This window comes from Lithobates pipiens, unplaced genomic scaffold (assembly GCF_037356315.1).
Source record: "Lithobates pipiens isolate NorthernLeopardFrog02 unplaced genomic scaffold, aLitPip1_a1.2 Scaffold_126, whole genome shotgun sequence".
Lineage (NCBI taxonomy): Eukaryota > Metazoa > Chordata > Amphibia > Anura > Ranidae > Lithobates > Lithobates pipiens.
Genome location: NW_027507714.1, coordinates 442,627 through 451,889, shown reverse-complemented (window position 1 = coordinate 451,889; position 9,263 = coordinate 442,627). Strand labels below are relative to the sequence as shown.

Here is a 9,263-nt window from a genome sequence, read left to right as displayed (position 1 = left end):
GCCTGACACGTCTCTACCGCCCTGTATATATATATATACACAGAACTACAGGCTCCGCCCCTCTATGACTGACACACACGGATATAAATGGGGTCACTCGCCGGTATTTCCGATCGGTGTTCCGTTCAGCTTCCGGTCCCGCTTCTCCTCCCACTTCCCGGATCTTCTAGCTCCGCCCATTCACATTCATCGATATTAACATGTCCCGCCCTCCATCTCTCCCACGTTCTTCTTCCCATCAAAAGGCTGGACGACCCGCTGCATGACGTCAGTATATCCCTCCCACCATGTGAGGGCACACTAACCTGACCCCGCCCCCTTCTCCGGCGTCCTCCATCTCCATGGAAACCGAACCAAAGAACATCTTCCAACTCCGAGAGATCGGTAACCGGAACCTTCCCCCTCCCCCTCCCCCTCCCCATGGGTCACCCCCCTCCACCCCGGGTCACCATGCCCTCCCCCACCATCCCCCTCACCTGGGTCACCCCCCCCCCATACTAACGGATCCCCTCCCCCTCCATCATCCCCCCTCCACCCAGGTCACCCTCCATCCGGGTCACCCCCCCCCCCTCCATCCCCCTCCACCCCCCTCCACCTGGGTCACCCCCCCCCCCCCATACTAACGGATACCCTCCCCCTCCCATCATCCCCCCTCCACCCGGGTCACCCTCCATCCGGGTCACCCCCCCTCCATCCCCCTCCACCCCCCTCCACCTGGGTCACCCCCCCCCCCATACTAACGGATCCCCCTCCCCCTCCATCATCCCCCTCCACCCGGGTCACCCTCCATCCGGGTCACCCCCCCCCCCCCCCATCCCCCTCCACCTGGGTCACCCCCCCCCATACTAACGGATCCCCCTCCCCTCCATCATCCCCCCTCCACCCAGGTCACCCTCCATCCGGGGTCACCCCCCCCCCCTCCATCCCCCTCCACCCCCCTCCCACCTGGGTCACCCCCCCCCCCCATACTAACGGATACCCCTCCCCCTCCATCATCCCCCTCCACCCGGGTCACCCTCCATCCGGGTCACCCCCCCTCCATCCCCCTCCACCCCCCTCCACCTGGGTCACCCCCCCCCATACTAACGGATCCCCCTCCCCCTCCATCATCCCCCCTCCACCCGGTCACCCTCCATCCGGGTCACCCCCCCCCCCTCCATCCCCCTCCACCTGGGTCACCCCCCCCCATACTAACGGATCCCCCTCCCCCTCCATCATCCCCCCTCCACCCGGGTCACCCTCCATCCGGGTCACACCCCCCCTCCATCCCCCTCCACCCCCCTCCACCCGAGTCACCCTCCCGCCTCCATCCCCCTCCACCCCCTCCACCTGGGTCACCCCCCCCCCCCCATACTAACGGATCCCCCTCCCCCTCCATCATCCCCCCTCTACCCGGGTCACCCTCCATCCGGGGTCACCCCCCCCCTCCATCCCCACCATCCCCCTCCACCCGGGTCAGCCTCCCCCCACCATCCTACCGGATCCCCCCTCCCCTCCATCTCCACCATCCCCCTCCACCCGGATCACCCTCCCCCCCATCCTACCGGATCCCCTTCCCCTCCATCCCACCATCCCCCCTCACCCTAGGTCACCCTCCCCCTCCACCCTGGTCACCCTCCCCCTCCATCCCCACCATCCCCCTCCACCAGGTCAACCTCCTCCTCCCCCGAGTCACCTTCCCCCTCCATCCCCGCCATCCCCCTCCACCCGGGGTCACCTCCCCCTCCATGCCCACCATCCCCCTCCCCCAGGTCACCCTCCCCCTCACCCGAGTCACCCCCTTCCCCCTCCACCCAGGTCACCCGAGTCACCCCCCTCCACCAGAGTCACCCTCCCGCCTCCACCCCCCTCCACCTGGGTCACCCCCCCATACTAACGGATCCCCCTCCCCCTCCATCATCCCCCCTCCACCCGGGTCACCCTCCATCCGGGTCACCCCCCCTCCATCCCCACCATCCCCCTCCCACCCGGGGTCAGCCTCCCCCCACCATCCTACCGGATCCCCCTCCCCCTCCATCCCACCATCCCCCCTCACCCTTGGTCACCCTCCCCCTCCATCTCCATCATCCCCCCTCCACCCGGGTCACCCTCCCACTCCATCCCCACCATCCCCCTCCACCCGGATCACCCTCCCCCCCATCCTACCGGATCCCCCTCCCCCCTCCATCCCACCATCCCCCCTCACCCTAGGTCACCCTCCCCCTCCACCCGGGTCACCCTCCCCTCCACCCTGGTCACCCTCCCCCTCACCCGGGTCACCCTCCCCCTCCATCCCCACCATCCCCCTCCACCAGGTCAACCTCCTCCTCCCTCGAGTCACCTTCCCCCTCCATCCCCGCCATCCCCCTCCACCCGGGTCACCCTCCCCCTCCATGCCCACCATCCCCCTCACCCGAGTCACCCCCCTCCCCCTCCACCCAGGTCACCCTCCCCCTCCACCCAGGTCACCCAAGTCACCCCCCTCCCCCGAGTCACCCTCCCGCCTCCATCCCCCTCCACCCGGGTCACCCTCCCCCCACCATCCCCCTCCACCCAGGTCACCCGAGTCACCCCCCCTCCCCCTCCACTGGGTCACCCTCCCCCTCCACCCAGGTCACCTTCCCCCTTCACCCGATTCAACCCCCCCCCTCCACCCAGGTCACCCTCCCCTTCCTTCCGGGTCACCCTCCCCCTCCACCCGGGTCCACCCCCCCTCCATCCACACTCCTCAGATCATTACACCCCCCGGGTCACCACAGATCATCCCCAGATCATTACACCCCCCCAGATCATTACACCCCCCCAGATCATTACACCCCCCCAGATCATTACACCCCCAGATCATTACACCCCCCCAGGTCACCACAGATCATCCCCAGATCATTACACCCCCCCAGATCATTACACCCCCCAGATCATTACACCCCCCAGATCATTACACCCTCCCAGGTCACTACAGATCATCCCAGATCATTACACCCCCCCAGGTCACCACAGATCATCCCCAGATCATTACACCCCCCAGGTCACCCCAGATCATTACACCCCCAGATCATTACACCCCCCTAGGTCACCACAGATCATTACACCCCCAGATCACCCCCATATCATTACACCCCCAGATCACCACAGATCGCCCCCAGATCATTACACCCTCCAGATCACCCCCAGATCATATCACCCCAGATCATCCCTAGATCATTACACCCCACAGATCACCCCCTGATCATTACACCCCCAGATCATTACACCCCCCAGGTCACCACAGATCACCCCCAGATCATTACACCCCCCAGATCACCCCAGATCATTACACCCCCCAGATCACCCCAGATCATTACACTCCCAGATCATTACACCCCCCTAGGTCACCACAGATCATTACACCCCCAGATCACCCCCATATCATTACACCCCCCAGATCACCACAGATCATCCCTAGATCATTACACCCCCAGATCACCACAGATCACCCCCAGATCATTACACCCCCCAGATCACCCCCCAGATCATTACACCCCCCAGATCACCCCAGATCATTACACCCCCCCAGATCATTACACCCCCCAGATCATTACACCCCCCAGATCACCACAGATCATCACCACAGATCACTCCCCCCTGATCATTACACCCCCAGATCATTACACCCTCCCAGATCACCCCCAGATCATTACACCCTCCCAGATCACCCCCAGGTCACCACAGATCATTACACCCTCCCCAGATCACCCCCAGGTCACCACAGATCATTACACCCTCCTAGATCACCCCCAGATCATTACACCCCCCAGATCACCACAGATCATTACACCCTCCTAGATCACCACAGATCACCCCCAGATCACCACAGATCATTACACCCCCAGATCACCCCCATATCATTACACCCCCAGATCACCACAGATCACCCCCAGATCATTACACCCTCCAGATCACCCCCAGATCATATCACCACAGATCACCCCCAGATCATTACACCCCCCCAGGTCACCACAGATCACCCCCAGATCATTACACCCCATTACACTCCCCAGATCATTACACCCCCCTAGGTCACCACAGATCATTACACCCCCAGATCACCCCATATCATTACACCCCCAGATCACCACAGATCGCCCCCAGATCATTACACCCTCCAGATCACCCCCAGATTATATCACCCCAGATCATCCCTAGATCATTACACCCCCAGATCACCACAGATCACCCCCAGATCATTACACCCCCAGATCACCCCAGATCATTACACCCCCCCCCCAGATCATTACACCCCCCCAGATCATTACACCCCCCCAGATCATTACACCCCCCCCAGGTCACCACAGATCATCCTCAGATCATTACACCCCCCAGGTCACCACAGATCATTACACCCCCCAGATCACCCCCATATCATTACACCCCCAGATCACCACAGATCGCCCCCAGATCATTAACCCCCCAGATCACCCCCAGATCATATCACCCCAGATCATCCCTAGATCATTACACCCCCCCTGGTCACCACAGATCATCCCCAGATCATTACACCCCCCAGATCATTACACCCCCCAGATCATTACACCCTCCCAGATCATTACACCCCCCCAGATCATTACACCCCCCAGATCATTACACCCCCCAGATCATTACACCCCCCCAGGTCACCACAGATCATCCCCAGATCATTACACCCCCCAGGTCACCCCAGATCATTACACCCCCCAGATCATTACACCCCCCTAGGTCACCACAGATCATTACACCCCCAGATCACCCCCATATCATTACACCCACAGATCACCCCCAGATCATTACACCCCCCAGATCACCCCCAGATCATATCACCCCAGATCATCCCTAGATCATTACACCCCCCAGATCACCACAGATCACCCCCCCTGATCATTACACCCCCAGATCATTACACCCCCCAGGTCACCACAGATCACCCCCAGATCATTACACCCCCAGATCACCACAGATCGCCCCCAGATCATTACACCCTCCAGATCACCCCCAGATCATATCACCCCAGATCATCCCTAGATCATTACACCCCACAGATCACCCCCCCTGATCATTACACCCCCCAGATCATTACACCCCCCAGGTCACCACAGATCACCCCCAGATCATTACACCCCCCAGATCACCCCAGATCATTACACCCCCCAGATCACCCCAGATCATTACACTCCCCAGATCATTACACCCCCCTAGGTCACCACAGATCATTACACCCCCAGATCACCCCCATATCATTACACCCCCAGATCACCACAGATCATCCCTAGATCATTACACCCCCAGATCACCACAGATCACCCCCAGATCATTACACCCCCCAGATCACCCCCAGATCATTACACCCCCCAGATCACCCCAGATCATTACACCCCCCCAGATCATTACACCCCCCCAGATCATTACACCCCCCAGATCACCACAGATCATCACCACAGATCACTCCCCCCCTGATCATTACACCCCCAGATCATTACACCCTCCCAGATCACCCCCAGATCATTACACCCTCCCAGATCACCCCCAGGTCACCACAGATCATTACACCCTCCCAGATCACCCCCAGGTCACCACAGATCATTACACCCTCCTAGATCACCCCCAGATCATTACACCCCCCAGATCACCACAGATCATTACACCCTCCTAGATCACCACAGATCACCCCCAGATCACCACAGATCATTACACCCCCAGATCACCCCCATATCATTACACCCCCAGATCACCACAGATCACCCCCAGATCATTACACCCTCCAGATCACCCCCAGATCATATCACCACAGATCACCCCCAGATCATTACACCCCCCCAGGTCACCACAGATCACCCCCAGATCATTACACCCCCCAGATCACCCCAGATCATTACACTCCCCAGATCATTACACCCCCCTAGGTCACCACAGATCATTACACCCCCAGATCACCCCATATCATTACACCCCCAGATCACCACAGATCGCCCCCAGATCATTACACCCTCCAGATCACCCCCAGATTATATCACCCCAGATCATCCCTAGATCATTACACCCCCAGATCACCACAGATCACCCCCAGATCATTACACCCCCAGATCACCCCAGATCATTACACCCCCCCCCCCAGATCATTACACCCCCCCAGATCATTACACCCCCCCCAGGTCACCACAGATCATCCTCAGATCATTACACCCCCCAGGTCACCACAGATCATTACACCCCCCAGATCACCCCCATATCATTACACCCCCAGATCACCACAGATCGCCCCCAGATCATTAACCCCCCAGATCACCCCCAGATCATATCACCCCAGATCATCCCTAGATCATTACACCCCCCCTGGTCACCACAGATCATCCCCAGATCATTACACCCCCCAGATCATTACACCCCCCAGATCATTACACCCTCCCAGATCATTACACCCCCCCAGATCATTACACCCCCCCAGATCATTACACCCCCCCAGATCATTACACCCCCCAGATCATTACACCCCCCAGATCATTACACCCCCCCAGGTCACCACAGATCATCCCCAGATCATTACACCCCCCAGGTCACCCCAGATCATTACACCCCCCAGATCATTACACCCCCCTAGGTCACCACAGATCATTACACCCCCAGATCACCCCCATATCATTACACCCACAGATCACCCCCAGATCATTACACCCCCCAGATCACCCCCAGATCATATCACCCCAGATCATCCCTAGATCATTACACCCCCCAGATCACCACAGATCACCCCCCCTGATCATTACACCCCCAGATCATTACACCCCCCAGGTCACCACAGATCACCCCCAGATCATTACACCCCCCAGATCACCCCAGATCATTACACTCCCCAGATCATTACACCCCCCTAGGTCACCACAGATCATTACACCCCCAGATCACCCCCATATCATTACACCCCCAGATCACCACAGATCGCCCCCAGATCATTACACCCTCCAGATCACCCCCAGATCATATCACCCCAGATCATCCCTAGATCATTACACCCCCCAGATCACCCCAGTTCATTACACTCCCCAGATCATTACACCCCCAGGTCACCACAGATCACCCCCAGATCATTACACCCCCCAGGTCACCACAGATCATTACACCCCCCAAATCACCCCCAGATCACCCCCAGATCATTACACCCCACAGATCACCCCCAGGTCACCACAGATCATCCCCAGATCATTACACCCCCAAGATCATTACACCCCCCAGGTCACCACAGATATCACCCCCCAGATCATTACACCCCCCAGATCACCCCAGATCATTACACCCCCCAGATCATTACACCCCCAGGTCACCACAGATCACCCCCAGATCATTACACCCCCCAGGTCACCACAGATCATTACACCCCCCAAATCACCCCCAGATCATTACACCCCCCAGATCACCCCCAGATCATTACACCCCACAGATCACCCCCAGGTCACCACAGATCATCCCCAGATCATTACACCCCCAAGATCATTACACCCCCCAGGTCACCACAGATATCACCCCCCAGATCATTACACCCCACAGATCACCCCCAGATCATTACACCCCACAGATCACCCCCAGGTCACCACAGATCATCCCCAGATCATTACACCCCCAAGATCATTACACCCCCCCAGGTCACCACAGATATCACCCCCCAGATCATATCACCCCCCAGATCATATCACCCCCAGATCATATCACCCCCAGATCATATCACCCCCAGATCATATCACCCCCAGATCATATCACCCCCCAGATCATTACACCCCCCAGATCACCCCCAGATCATTACACCCCCCAGGTCACCACAGATCACCCCCAGATCATTACACCCCCCAGGTCACCACAGATCATTACACCCCCCAGATCACCCCCAGATCATTACACCCCACAGATCACCCCCAGATCATTACACCCTCCTAGATCACCACAGATCACCCCCGATCATTACACCCACAGATCACCCCCATATCATTACACCTCCAGATCAGCACAGATCACCTCCAGATCATTACACCCCCAAATCACCCCCATATCATTACACCGCCAGATCACCACAGATCGCCAACAGATCATTACACCCTCCAGATCACCCCCAGATCATCCCTAGATCATTACACCCCCCAGATCACCACAGATCACCCCCCCCTGATCATTACACCCCCAGATCACCACAGATCGCCAACAGATCATTACACCCTCCAGATCACCCCCAGATCATATCACCCCAGATCATCCCTAGATCATTACACCCCCCAGATCACCACAGATCACCCCCCAGATCATTACACCCCCCCCCCCCCCGATCTCCTCCTGGGTCACCATCCCTACACCCTTCCTCCCTGGACACCAGACCCCTGCTTCACCAGATCTCTGAACCCTCCACCTTTCTTCCTAAGTCGCCAGACCCCTACCCTATGAAGTCACTATCCCTTCACCCTCCCTCCCGGGTCTCCAGACCCCTACTCATTCCAGTCACTAAACCTTTCATCCTCCCTCCCGGGTCTCCAGACCCCTACTCATTCCAGTCACTAAACCTTTCATCCTCCCTCCCGGGTCTCCAGACCCCTACCCTGTGAAGTCACTAACCCTTCACCCTCCTTCCCAGGTCTCCAGACCCCTACCCTGTGAAGTCACTAACCCTTCACCCTCCTTCCCAAGTCGCCAGACCCCTACCCTATGAAGTCACTATCCCTTCACCCTCCCTCCCGGGTCTCCAGACCCCTACTCATTCCAGTCACTAAACCTTTCATCCTCCCTCCCGGGTCTCCAGACCCCTACCCTATGAAGTCACTATCCCTTCACCCTCCCTCCCGGGTCTCCAGACCCCTACTCATTCCAGTCACTAAACCTTTCATCCTCCCTCCAGGGTCTCCAGACCCCTACTCATATCAGTCACTAAACTCTTTATCCTCCCTCCCGGGTCTCCAGACCCCTACTTATTCCGGTCACTAAGCCCTTCACCCTCCCTCCCGGGTCTCCAGACCCCTACCCTGTGAAGTCACTAACCCTTCACCCTCCTTCCCGGGTCTCCAGACCCCTACTCATTACGGTCACTAAACCCTTCATCCTCCTTCCCGGGTCTCCAGACCCCTTCTCATTACGGTCAGTAAACTCTTTATCCTCCCGGGTCTCTAGACCCCTTCTCATTCCAGTCACTAAACCCTTCATCCTCCCTCCCAGGTCTCTAGACCCCTACTCATTCCAGTCACTAAACCCTTCATCCTCCTTCCCGGGTCTCCAGACCCCCTACTCATTACGGTCACTAAACC

The 9,263-nt window shown here is 58.5% G+C and overlaps 1 protein-coding gene across 1 annotated transcript in view; it reads left to right on the top strand.

Annotated features, from left to right (window-relative positions):
- Window positions 1-277: 277 nt before the first annotated feature.
- Window positions 278-9,263, top strand: part of LOC143973870 (WD repeat-containing protein 97-like) — a gene marked incomplete at its 3' end in the record, with an annotated part of 76,990 nt that continues 68,004 nt past the window's right edge. The window contains 1 exon segment of the mRNA XM_077474740.1: window positions 278-384.